Source organism: Pteropus alecto, unplaced genomic scaffold (genome assembly GCF_000325575.1).
Source record: "Pteropus alecto unplaced genomic scaffold, ASM32557v1 scaffold152, whole genome shotgun sequence".
NCBI lineage: Eukaryota > Metazoa > Chordata > Mammalia > Chiroptera > Pteropodidae > Pteropus > Pteropus alecto.
Window position 1 is genome coordinate 5154092 of NW_006432227.1, and position 12615 is coordinate 5166706.

General features: G+C 30.1%; 1 pseudogene; it reads right to left on the reverse strand.

The window, feature by feature from the left end:
- Nucleotides 1–1180: 1180 nt before the first annotated feature.
- On the reverse strand, nucleotides 1181–1299 carry LOC112475868 (annotated as a pseudogene).
- Between the last annotated feature and the right edge of the window lie 11316 nt (nucleotides 1300–12615).

Here is a 12615-nt window from a genome sequence, read left to right on the forward strand (position 1 = left end):
CATACCCCAGTCCCTGGCAACCACCATTCTACTCTTTGTTTCTCCAAGTTTGACTTTGGATTCCATGTATAAGTGATATCATACAGTATTGGTCTTTCTTTGTCTGACATATCTCACTTAGTATAATTCCCTTAAGGTTCATCTATGTTGTCAGAAATGGCAGGATTTCCTTTTCCCTTATGGCTGAATTATTTGTACATTATATACAATGTGATTATACACACACACACACGACTATCGTAGGTCATATGACTACATATGATATATGACATATGATATACACACACACACACACACACACACACATATATATATATATATGTATGTATGTATGTATCTCACACATTCTTTATCCATTCATCCACTGATGGATACTTATGTCTACATCTTGACTATTGCTAATAATGCAATAAATATGGGAATGCAGACACCTTTTCTATATCCTGTTTTCAGTTATTCTGTATATATGCCCAGAAGTGGGATTGCTGGATTATATGATAGTTCCATTTTTAATTTCTTGAGGAACTTCCATACTGTTTTCCATAGGGGCTGCACCAATTTGCATCCCCATCAATGGCGCACAAGGGTTCCTCATCTCTGTATCCTCACAAACACTTGTCATCCCTTGTCTTTTTGATAATAACTATTCTAAAGACATCAGATGATATCTCATTGAAGATATGATTTGCATTTTCCTAATAATTAATGATGTTGAGTATCTTTTCAATTAGAAGAGTCGTATATTTAGGTTTTATCACACTCTAATTGGCAGATTTTTAAAGTTGTTTTTAATATGTTTTAACATGTATAGGATTGGGTGATGTACAGCTGGACAAACTTTATTAAACCTTGAAACAGCATATATTTGCTTTTATGCAAAATTATAGCAACTTGTTTTTTAATATACAACTATGAGTAAAATATGCTTATATTTGATTATTCTATCATTTGTCCTCATTATATTCTTGGCTTTCTCTTCAAGAAAATAAGCAGGCTAGAACTTCCTTGCCTACCTGAAATATGTTTTAAGTGTTTACCACTTAATATATTCCAGGTGGAATTATATTTTATTTTATTTTTATTTTTTAGGCAAGGCAACCTTTGGTTGACCTCACAGACTGCAAGAGCCTTGTCAGCTCACAACCCTTTATTTATTTATTTATTTATTTATTTATTTTTACACCTATAGCACGTAGTCTTCCTAAGTGGTCTCCCATCCAAGTACTAACCAGGCCTTACTCTGCTTAGCTTCCGAGATCAGATGAAATTGGGCTTGTTCAGGGTAGCATGGCCGTAGACGGAATTATATTTTCATATGTTAATCATTTTGTCTTTCTTTCACTGTAATTACTGAATTTTTGAATAGTTCTATTAAAACTCTGAGAATGGTATATTTAACGACTAATGTATTTTATTATGTAACCTGTATCTAGAAGAAATTAAAATATATATTTTATGATTGACTTCTTAAACCTCATGGCTTTTCAAAATTTTTTTTTTGTCATCATGTGTTTTAGCTATTTATAATCAATCGTATTTTATTTTTAAGTACCACTCAGATTCCTTCAAACGTGTATATTATTATAATATCATTTTGGTAAAATTTTGAGATTTTTTTTATTTATATGCTTATTTTACTCAAATACTTAACTTTAAAAATTGTCTTTTAAGGGTTTTTTCACCTATTCTGAAGATTTGGACAGAATAAATCTGTATTTTCAAGACAGCATGATAAAAATTTTAAGCCAATACAATTTTATATGCTTGTAAAAGTATTATTTTGTTTGAAGGTAAAATTCAAACGTGCAAGTTAGAATACTTTTAAAACATTTAAACAAGCTATTTGGAAGAAATCTGTAACTTAACAGTAATCATTCTTCAGAAAGATCTGGTGAAGTCATTTTTTTAAAAAAAGAGAAAAAAAAAAAAACCCTAAGGTAAGTATAAAAATGTGTTATTTTCATTCTTGTGGAAATATAGATTTCCGAAAATGTATATATTCCTAGGAATTTGTGCCATTCTTGACTCTTTTTTTCTGTGATACAGATATACTTTCTCTAAAAATACCTTATTCATTGCTCATTTTGCTTTCACTTCACATTATATCAAAATTCTTTTTTTCTTATTTGTATTTCCCTCAAGAATAAAAGTACTTTAGATGCTTTTAGAAGAAGAGGGCAGTTTAAGACAGACATATGTAGTGAAGCACATTAAGCTTACCCATTAGTTTGCTCCTGGAAGAAGTAGACTAAAAGAAGATTAAATACAAGCCCTGGGGAATAAGAAATGGAAGTCAAAAATAGAATCTGGAACTAGAAATTGAAAGCTTTAGAGAAGGTTAATCATAAAGAGATACCGTAAAGATATTTGTTTAGAATACAGTAGAGAAAAACTACAAACGAGACCCTTTAGTGTGATTTATTTTTACTACTTAGTAAAAGAAGGCAAATATACACAATTAATTTTACTATTGATAGAGAGAACCAGGTATTTTTGGAAATTGATTTTGGGGAGTAAATATTATGTATAACAATGTTTTTCTAAACAACAATAAAACTTGCTGAATTGATAAATGGGTTAAAAGTTTGGTTATGAAATAATTTCTGGTCTTCATTTGTCTGCATATATATTTTAAATTAATAAAAACTGTCTATAAGTTAAAAGTGTCTTAGAAGAAATTACAAGTAAAATACAAGATTTTATATCCTATTTGTTTAATTCCTTGCATTTTTAACGGATAGATAAAATGTTCTACAACTATACTTTCACAAGGTAATATTTTTTTTCTAGGTGCCAAATACCAATAATATATTTTAAATAATACATTTTAAAAATGTATTTAACTATTTTTATAAACTCTATATTGCAGAGGTGTTCACCAGTGATTCCCTTGATTTCAAGAGAAGATACTGTAAGTAAATGAGTAGCCAAAAGTATAATTAACAGCAAATTTCTTTAGATAAAGGCATTTAGAAATACTGTTAGTAGAGCAGATAAGTCAGTCACTTAGTCCAGGGAGGCAGAACCAATATCGAAGTGATATGAATAAGGGTTTTATTACAGGCATCATACCTTACATGATTACGGGAGCAAGTGGAAAATTGTCTTTAGGTCTGCAATTCTGGCAGTTGGTCAGAAACACTGGACATTAAAAGGGAAAAAGAGAAAAAAACTGTAACTCACAATGACATGCAAAGTTAAACTGTAGCACAGTTTTCAGAGTGTAGTGGGTGCCGTTTCTCACTCCTTCAAATCTCACTTAAATGTCTCGTGCCAAATGCTAACTTAGAATCAACCACAGAAGCATTTCTGGAAAATAGGCTATGTATACATTGATTCAATACAAAATCACTTAAAGGGTTTTTGACAAATCTATGACATTCTATGACTGAGATTCAAATGTCATATATTTCACTATTCATAATTTATCCATAATCTAAATCACAAATTATAGGACATTTGTTTTAGCATTTTAAAATAAATTTCACCTTTCCAAATTTTCCCTCCTAATAAAAGACACAAAACAAATCTATAGGCATCTGTACAGATGTATAGCTAAAAATAATCTGAAGGAAAAATTTAAAGAATTGAATAGTAAAGGAAGCATAAAGGAATAATAAAACCTGAAGAAATGTGTATTTATAATTTTGCATATTTAAGATACCAATGCATCTTTCATAGAAATATAAAATGCTATTCTCTCCAAAAGACATATTTATGTTTATTTGTTGAATTCAATCTTATCATATTTTTCATTGAGTCTAAAACTATGATCCATTTATCTTTAATATTACTTTAAAAATAGCAATGAGATAAGGCAGATGAAGACTAAATCTCTTTATATGTTAATTCACTGATATATATTTAGTAAATGCTGTTTTCATTAGTAAACAAAAGTCTATTTACACAAATTATAATTGTGGTAAATACATTCCATTTATAAAATGGTTTAATAAATCATGAATTATGCGGTGTTTATTGTCATGTGCATAGAAATACACAGCAAAGATCTGTCATTACTACACAGAAAACTTGAAGTTTAACATAAAGCTCATAGAAAAAGTGTTAATAAATTGTCCTACTTATGTATTTTCATTTTCAGTTATTGCTTTCTTGACTATTTCAGTAATTCCTATCAATAGTGTCATGGTACTAACCATTTCACATTTTAAATATTTTGCTTTTAAAGAGTTGTTTTACTTGCCCACTGTTGCAGATTCATGCATAGAAATGTCATTGACAAACAGAGAAAGTGTCCCTAGAAATGTTCAGAGCTGAGAAGTGCTAAGACATATATTTTTTACATGATCATTGTTATTTCTGTTAAAGAAAAAAAAAATCACATATTTATTTTAAATATGCTGGGACTCTTGGAACTATTTTTTTAAATTATGTAAGTAATGTCCGAGTAGAGAAAATCCAGTTTCAGTATGTTGTAGGAATAATCCTGCAGTAACCTGGAGGAAGACTTTCATTAAGTTTTCTGACTCTATGATTCAGTTATGTTCATGAGGTTTATCTGGTAGCACATTTTGAGAAAAAAAAAAAAAAAAGACTGCATTTTAAGAGAAGGAATGGACCATTCAGGAGTTGAAGAGTGATGTAGTTCTAGCGGAGCACCCAACAAATCCTACAAGAAGTCACAGAGTTGAAATTGCTTTTCCAAAGTAACTTGAAACGAGGAAAAGGCCTTTCCCTTCCCACAGATCACAGGCATTATGTTTAAGCTATCCCCAGGAAGAGTGGCCACGATCTTGAGAAATTAGCTATCTTCTGCTTAGAACAATTCTCTGAGACAGAGCCGAGTGAGAGCTGTTAGCTACCAAATCTACTGATCGTGCCTTGGTGCTGAAGAAGGAATACTGGCAATACATGCCAGTATCTACTGTACAGTCTAGTAAATTTAAACTAAAAAGAAAAACTATATTTATTTCCCTTAATTCTCAAATTCATTAGAACACAGAGAAGAGATGTATCATGATAATGTGGGGTCAGTTTATGTTTCTTAACTAATTATGGAGCAGGTGCTATATGTGGCCTATAAATTCCTTTGATCTGCATGCCACATGTCACTTGACTACACTGGTCCTGCATGGTAAACAAACTGAAGATAAACTTGGGTTATGATGTTGACTTACGCATTCAAATTTCTGTATAGGCCTCTATAGTTCTTTGAAGAAAGACAACCAGAATCCCTAGTCCTTTTGGGGGTCCCTTTACTTTGTATCTTTTCATTTCTTGGCTCTCCATATTTCTGGTCTACTTAGATAACCACATCCCAAGTTGCAAACTCTGGTCTCAGGACTGATACTTGTTCTAATATCCTCTACTGATTTGGACAAGACACATCATTAGTCACTTTCCTCCTCCCAAGAAAAGGAAGAAAGAAATTCTTATTTGAACCTCAACAAACAGAAGTTTAAATTGTTTCTCTTTTAATATATATTTACTCATCCATCTTAAAATGTGACTACAGTAGGCCATACATTCACATTTTTCAAGAGCCATCAAGGATTGTTTGGTAAATGTTAACAACTGGCTCAAAAAATTAATTTTATATGGGTATACATACACACATATCTTATAAATTTTATTGATATAAAAGATACGTACCTCACAATTTACATATAATAAAATATATAATACACTATAAGTTTCATATAGCCAATTGATTATTTTGGTGATTTTTACTAAATTTTTCTTTCTATAGTGAACAAATAGTTTCAATTAAATGAATGTAATTCCAGTATAAATGTTGGTATGCATTTTCTTATGTTAACTACTAAGATAAAACTGAAACAATAAAGACTTAAAATGGAATTTCACTCATTTGAAAATTACATCAGAAACTTTCTTAAAATTTAAAAATAAATTTCAATTACAGTTGACATACAATATTATATTACTTTCAAATGTGCAACATACTGATTAGACATTTATATAACTTACAAGGTAATCACCCCGATAGGCCTAGTAGCCATCTGACAAAGTTATTATAGTATTAATGGCTGTATTCCCTATGCTGTACTCTACTTCCCCATGACTATTTTTATAACTGGCAATGTGTATTTCTTAATTCCTTCACATTTTTCACTCATTTTTCCCAAACACTCCTCTCACTTGATAACCATCAATTTGTTCTCCGTATGTATACATTTTTTTCTGTCTTGTTTGTTTATTTATTTTGTTTTTTAGATTCCACATATACGTGAAATATATGGTATCTGTCTTTCTCTACTGACCTATTTCACTTAGCATAATACCTTCTAGGCCCACCCATATTGTCACTAATGGCAAGATTTTATTCTTTTATGGCAAATAACATGTCACTGTATATATTCACCACATCTTTTTATCTACAGACTAACAGAAAGAGGAATTAAGAAAACAATCCCACTTACAATTGTACCAAAAAAATAAAATACCTAGAAATTAATGTAACCAAGGAGATAAAAGTCCTATCCTCGGAAAACCATAAGATACTGAAGAAATTGAAAAAGACACAAATGGAAGAATATACTGCGTGGAAAGAAAGAATTAACACTGTTAAAATGTCCATACTACCCAAAGCAGTCTACAGATTCAGTGCAACCTCTATCAAAACACCAATGGCATTTTTCACAGAACTAGAACAAATAATCATAAAATTTATATGGAACTACCAAAGACCCTGTATAACCAAAGCATTCTTGAGAAAGGTGATGGAAGTTGGAAGTATCATGCTACCCAATATCAAATTATGTTAGAGGGTGATGGTAATCAAAACAGCACAGTGTTGGCATAAAAACAGACACATTAATCAAGGAAACAGAATAGAGAGCCCAGAAATAAACCCATGCCTTTATGACCAATTAATGTATGACAAAGGAGGCAAACTTATACAATGGAGTACAGATAGTCTTTTCAATAAATGTTGTTGGGAAAACTGGACAGAAACATGCAAAAGAATAAGACTGGATCATTTTATTTTTATATCATATACAACAATAAACTCAAAATGGATTAAAGACAAATGTAAAAACCAAAACTATAAAACTCCTGAAGAAAACATAAGCTGTAAACTCTTTGATGTCACTCTTAGTAATATTTGTTTGGATGTCTTCTTGGGCAAGAGAAACAAAAGAAAAAAAAATGGGATTACATCAAACTAAAAAGTTTTTGCACAGTAAAGGAAACCATCAACAAAAGAAAAGACAACCTATTGAATGGGAGAAGATATTTGCCAATGATACATTTGAGAAGGGGTTAACATCCAAAATATATAAGGTACTCATACCTCTTAATACCAAAAAAACAAACAATTATTTAAAAGAAAAAATTGACATTTCTCCAAAGAGGGCATATCCATGACCAATAGGTATATGAAAAGATGTTAAACATCAATAATCATCTGAGAAATGTAAATTGAAACCACAAAAAGGTATCGCCTCACACATATCAGATGGCTATTATTAATTAACAAACAAGTGTTGGCAAAGATTTGGAGAAAAGGGCACCCTCATGCACTGTTGGTATGATTGTATGTTGGTGCAGTCACTATGGAAAACAGTTTGGAAATTCCTCAAAAAATTTAAAATAGAACTATCATATGACCAAAGAATTCCACTTCTGGGTATTTATCTAAAGAAATCCAAAACACCAAATTGAAAAGATACACACACCCTATGTTCACTGCAGCATTACTTAAACTAGCCAGGATATAGAAGCATCGTTAAAAACTTCTTTACTAAATTTGAAAATAGTTTTTACATGTCTGAGAAGTATTTCCATGATAGCTACTTTTATGTGTCAACTTGGTTAGGTGAGGGTGCCCAGTTGTTTGGTCAAACACCATTCTAGACATTTCTGTGAAGGTATTTTTCAGATGAAATTTAAATTTAAATCAGCAGAATTTGAGTGAAACATGTGGACTGTCCTCATCCGATAAATAGAAGACCTAAATTTCTAGCCTGCTGGCCTACCCAACTAATTTCATACTTTCCAGTTCCCACAATTGAATGAGCCAGTTCCTTAAAATAAATCTTTTTCTGTCTCTCTTTGTCTCTATCTCTGTCTCTTGATAGTTGATAAAGAGACAAATACCTCTGTTTTTGTGAAGAATGCTGACTACAATTTCTCATTTTTTGTGCTATTAAAAATTTAATAAATAGAGCCAATGTGATTTTATAATTAAGTATAATTCAGATTTTATTTATCACATTCTTAAGTCTAGAAAACCAACAAAATAAATCAAATCAAATCCTGATTCGTAGCATTTTACAATTTCTATAGTGTAAATGCTACTACCATAGTGGCCAATATGAAGCTTCCATGGGACTGTACTCAGTGCAGAGTTAGGAAGAGATGTATGGTAAGTGTACTTTTATATAATATCTCTGCCATACAGATGTGATAGATGTAAATAACCTCACGTCTAAAAATAGTGATAATAGTGAACAAATAATCGTGAAAGGTAATGAATTATTTAGGAAGTGATAGCTGAGTATTTATTGTATGTGTTTTTAATATAATTTATAAATTATTTTTATAATTAAATTTTAATTATGGCCCTAGTTAACAATTAGTTCAGAAAATGTAATAATCTAGTCTTATGGGCCATTATGCTCCAGTTCCAGAAAACCATTGGAGCTCAATAACTGTAATGTGGCCTATTTTCCAAAGAAAGGATATGCTCAATGGTTTCAGAAATGTTCCTGTTCTCACTTAGGATGATATTTGGAGAGCAAATCTCTGAAGAAACAAGAAGGAAAAGAGAGTAAAGGCAAAGAAAGAAAAGAAATGAATACGATGGAAAGGACAGGTAAAGGAAGAGAAAAGAATAAATAAATTGAATCTCAAACGATACTTTTTCAGAAGTCCTCCAACACAAATATAAAACAAAATCATGTACATAATTGATTTAAATTGATTTAACTTATTCAGGATATGTTATCACAGTATCATTCACTGATATCAACCTGATTTGCCCCCAAAAATGATAGCTGGATTAATCAACGTGAAAATTATACTATCTTGAGGACTCAAAGATAATACTTCCATAGTTTATAAGAGAACATACTTCATTGTTTTGAATGCCCCAAAGAACAGCTTAAAATACAGAATACTCACTGAGATACGTTTGTATGCACATATATCATATAAATCATATAAATTCAATGTATAGACATATCTTAAAACATAAATTCTATTCTTGTATTTGGTACATGAAGAAAAGAAAATATTATGTATATGGAGATTCTGTCATTTGCAATCTAAAATTCCATTTATTTAATGTTTTATACTCTGTTATCTATATAGTATAATCCATCTGGGCAAAATATTGTTATGTGATATTTATCTTTTTTCTGTTTCCTTTATAAAATATCCAATTTTGGGATTAATTTTACCAAAGAAAATTTATTTTAATATTAATATTTGTTTCTCTTGCTATATAATGTATTTTACTATGTGCTCAGACTCTTGATACCCCTTTGTTAATGAATAATTGATCTGTCGAAGTAATATAATTTAATGTAATGTGAAATAAAAGACTAAAAGGAAGTAATTACCATAACTATAATTTGCAGTTGCTTAATGCTTTATATTTCTGTGCATTTAAAAAGAAATTGCAGATAAACTTTTTAGTCTGAATTTAAAGGAAACAGAAGAAATAAATGGGGCTATATAATTATTCATTGTTGATCTAAAAAATTGTATGCTAATGTTATGTAAGAAAAGAGATTTCAATAAAATAATTTTAGCAAAAGAACTGTGGAGAAGCCTATCTTTTTGGTTAAAAGCCATGATGTTCTAGTTAAGCCAGAATTTGGCAGAGTCTAAAATTAGGCCATTTTTTCCCCATCTTCCTTTGAATCTTCTACTTCTTCATGAGTCAACTCCATGATACCTCTAGAGATCCAGGGGACACAGGGTGAAAAACATTATTCTTAGAGTATGTTAATTCCATATGTATATAATGAAAAAATAAAAGCATTGTTATAGTCTTTGGCAATTCCTTAGCTAATAATTGCTGATTAAACTAGTTTTTATTTATATAAATATAACTTTTACTTTCTGTGCAGCATTAAAAGAATAATGAAATTAGGAATAACCTATAGTTTGTTTGACTGATATATAAAAGAAAACAATACCCAACCCCCAAACCCCAATAAATATAAGACCTGCTAATGCTGAATAAGGGTATCATTTTAATTTAAAACTTTTAACATAATTATTGACATATTCCTTAAAGTAACTTTTCTACAATCTAGATGCTAGCCAGTTCTAAGAGTTACATTGTTCTCATATTAGAAATATCAAATGCTTATTTCATTGATTTTTATCCTTTAGCTGAAATTTAAATGGGTAAAGTCAAATTATGTTACATCTCACTAAAATTTTAAGAGAATCCCCTTCAGCAGTCTATAAAGCCCATGATATAATTATGTATTCCTCATTTGAGTCATATAAGACCATAAAATTAAAATTTTCTGAACTATTTTACACAAGGTCTTAGAACTTGCAACTAAACACTCGAGAGAAAATAGAAGTATAGTAAATCACAAAAGACACAGCCACTAAATATATGAGAAAATAGTCAAAATATTTTACCATTAGTAAATATTACTTACAATCTAATTTCTCATCTATCTAAAACCCAATATTTGACTTTTACCATCTTGGTGGAGCCCTGTCTAAAATATAATAATATAATGCAGCTCAAAATTCACATATTTTCAAGCATATTATTCTACGAAAGCTGAGTTTTTGTCTATTGCAACAACTCTTACAGCAGTATTTTTTTAACCTAAATTATTGTTGTTACCTTGCAACTTCATGGTGATGTTCTATGCAATATGTCTGTATACAGGAATTAAAAATTTATTATAAGTAATCATATAATGATCAAAAAAAAGAAAACAACTTTATAGAAAACATGCACTATGTATTATCACCTTTTTCTCTATTTGAATTCTGTGTTGTAATAATCACTTAGAATTGTGTGACTGTAATAGCAGAGAATGAAACAGGATGGAAGAAATTTGTTGAAGTTGTCACATGTAAAGATATTGGTCCATTTGTGGTTTATACATTAGTTTCTAAGAGATGTACCTGGACAGTGCCAGTCCAGAGTAGCTGGCCCTGCTATAGATTTCAATTTGATCTTACAATATGAAAGTCATAAACCTTGTTACACTAATTTCAATAGCCCCACTTGATTTTTGTTTGTTTTTGCCACTACACTGCAAGCTCTGGGATAGCAAGTATTATTTCAATTTTGTTAACCATTATATTTTTAATATTTGTACATTTTCTGATTCAGGAGAGATAATCACAAAATATATTTATGAGTATATCAAACTATTCTCACTGCATTTATTATTTGTTCAATAATATACAACTATGCAATAAAATGGCTATATTATTTTTATGACAATTGAAAAATTTGAAAGACAAAGCATTTTTAAACTAAGATGTTAAATGTAAAGAAACTATAAGATATCCTAAACCTGTTAGCTATTGACTCTCAGTAAGACAATCTATTTTAATTTTCTTTTTCTTCATCTGTAAAATAAGATGATATGAATAGATATTTCATATGTTCCTTTCTAACATCAAATAAGCCTACAATTCTTGAATTAAAATGACTATTTTTCTTATATTAAATTTTGCATGATTTTGATCTTTGGTATATTTAAATATAAAAATTATTATTTGTTCTGCCCAAGTTCACCCTTACTAAAAATCATAAAATGTTTTAAAAAGACTACATTTATTTAAACTATAACTACATTGAAATAAGTCTATTATTTTGGCTTTGCTGCTCTACGCAAAGCTGTTTATTCTTTCACAATATTTAAATTTCTCAGTGAAAACTGTGTAATTTAAATCTGGATTCTTATAAAAAATGAAAATTATCTTTTTATTTTTTTCTATTAAATAACTTTTTTTTTTCCAATATTAAGATTTTCTAGAGGTTAGCACTCTATTAACCGTCTTTATTACATGTGTTTTTAAACACCTCGGCATGCATTAGAGAACGCTATCACACCCATTAAATGAAATTACATTCTTCTCAAATTAGTATAAGTGAAGTACTCTTTTTTTTAAATTCTCTTCTTTAACTAAGCAAGATGTCAAAATGTCCTTAATATCTAGATTAAAGTCCAAGAATCACAAGCCATGAAAAGATTTCAAGGAGTCTGAAATTGTAGCCACAATCTTGAATGGATGTGCCCTGTATACTCATATATTTATACTGGTAGCAGCTGTCATCAAATTATCAAAGGATTCTAGAACACTCACAAAATTAAAAACTAATATATCATCCATTATCATTCATTTCTATGTATCTCTTGATCTCTCTTTTTTATTTCTTCTCTGACCCAGTTACTCTTCAGTAGCATGTTGTTTAATATCCATGTATCTATGGTTCTTCCTGATTTCTTGTTGCAGTTGATCTCTAGTTTCAAAGCATTATGATCAGAGAATACGCTTGGTATGATTTCAACCCTCTTATATTTGTTGAGGCTATCTCTGTGTCCCAGTATATGGTCAGTCCTTGAGAATAGTTCTATGTGCTAGAGAAGAATGTATAAGCAACTGTTTTAGGATGGAAGGCTCTGTAAATGTCAA